The following is a 1163-nucleotide window of genomic DNA, read 5'->3' on the forward strand; positions in this document are numbered from 1 at the left end:
AGAAATCTTTATTGGTTTGCTGTTGAGAAGCTATGAAGTTCTCCATCATGATTTCCAAGTTGGATTTCCTAGGAACGTTATTGTTAGATGTAGATGGGGTCGGCTTTTGATATCCAGGAGGTATAGCTGGGGCTTGATTGGGAGCTTGTCCTGGTGCGTATAAGGCATTGTTGCTCTTATATGAAAAATTAGGATGGTTCTTCCAGTTTGAGTTATAGGTGTGCGAGTAAGGATTTCCTTGTGCATAGTTCACCTGCTCTGCTTGGATTCCTGTTAGGAGTTGACAATCTGTAGGAGTGTGACCTTGGATTCCACAGACTTCATAATTTTGAGTCACGGCAACCACGGCGGCTGGAGGTGATACATTTAAACTTTCAATTTTCTGGGCAAGAGCATCCACTTTTGCATTAACATGATCAAGGCTACTTATCTCGTACATGCCACTTTTCGTTTGAGGTTTCTCTACCATTGCTCGGTCGCTTCCCCACTGATAATGGTTTTGGGTCATGCTTTCGATAAGTTGATAAGCATCAGCGTAAGGTTTATCCATAAGCGCACCACCTGCGACGGCGTCTATTGTTAATCTTGTGTTGTATAAGAGACCATTATAAAAGGTATGAATTACTAACCAGTCCTCTAAACCATGGTGTGGACAAAGTCTCATCATGTCTTTGTATCTTTCCCATGCTTCGAAAAGAGACTCGTTATCTTTCTGTTTAAATCCATTTATCTGGGCTCTTAACATAGTTGTTTTGCTTGGAGGAAAATATCGGGCAAGAAAGACTTTCTTCAACTCATTCCATGTGGTGATTGAGTTGGAAGGAAGAGACTGAAGCCATCTTCTAGCTTTATCTCTTAACGAGAAAGGAAAAAGACGAAGTCGAATTGCCTCTGAAGTGACACCATTAGCTTTAACAGTATCAGCGTATTGAACAAATACGGATAAATGAAGGTTTGGATCCTCGGTAGGATTTCCAGAGAATTGATTCTGTTGCACTGCCTGTAACAGCGAAGGTTTAAGTTCGAAGTAGTTTGCTTCGATTGCGGGTGGAGCAATACTCGAATGCGGCTCGTCTTGCGATGGAGCGGCGTAATCTCGAAGAGCACGAGCTGGTTCTGCCATCTCGGGTATCGGCGAAGGAAGAAAATTTTTGAGATCAGGA

The 1163-nt window shown here is 42.6% G+C and overlaps 1 non-coding gene across 1 annotated transcript; it reads left to right on the forward strand.

Annotated features, from left to right (window-relative positions):
- Window positions 1-638: 638 nt before the first annotated feature.
- On the forward strand, window positions 639-745 carry LOC127108598 (small nucleolar RNA R71). Its single transcript, XR_007796124.1, has one exon. It is a non-coding gene; the product is annotated as a small nucleolar RNA R71 (small nucleolar RNA).
- Window positions 746-1163: the final 418 nt, after the last annotated feature.

This window comes from Lathyrus oleraceus, chromosome 7 (genome assembly GCF_024323335.1).
Source record: "Lathyrus oleraceus cultivar Zhongwan6 chromosome 7, CAAS_Psat_ZW6_1.0, whole genome shotgun sequence".
Taxonomy (NCBI): domain Eukaryota; kingdom Viridiplantae; phylum Streptophyta; class Magnoliopsida; order Fabales; family Fabaceae; genus Lathyrus; species Lathyrus oleraceus.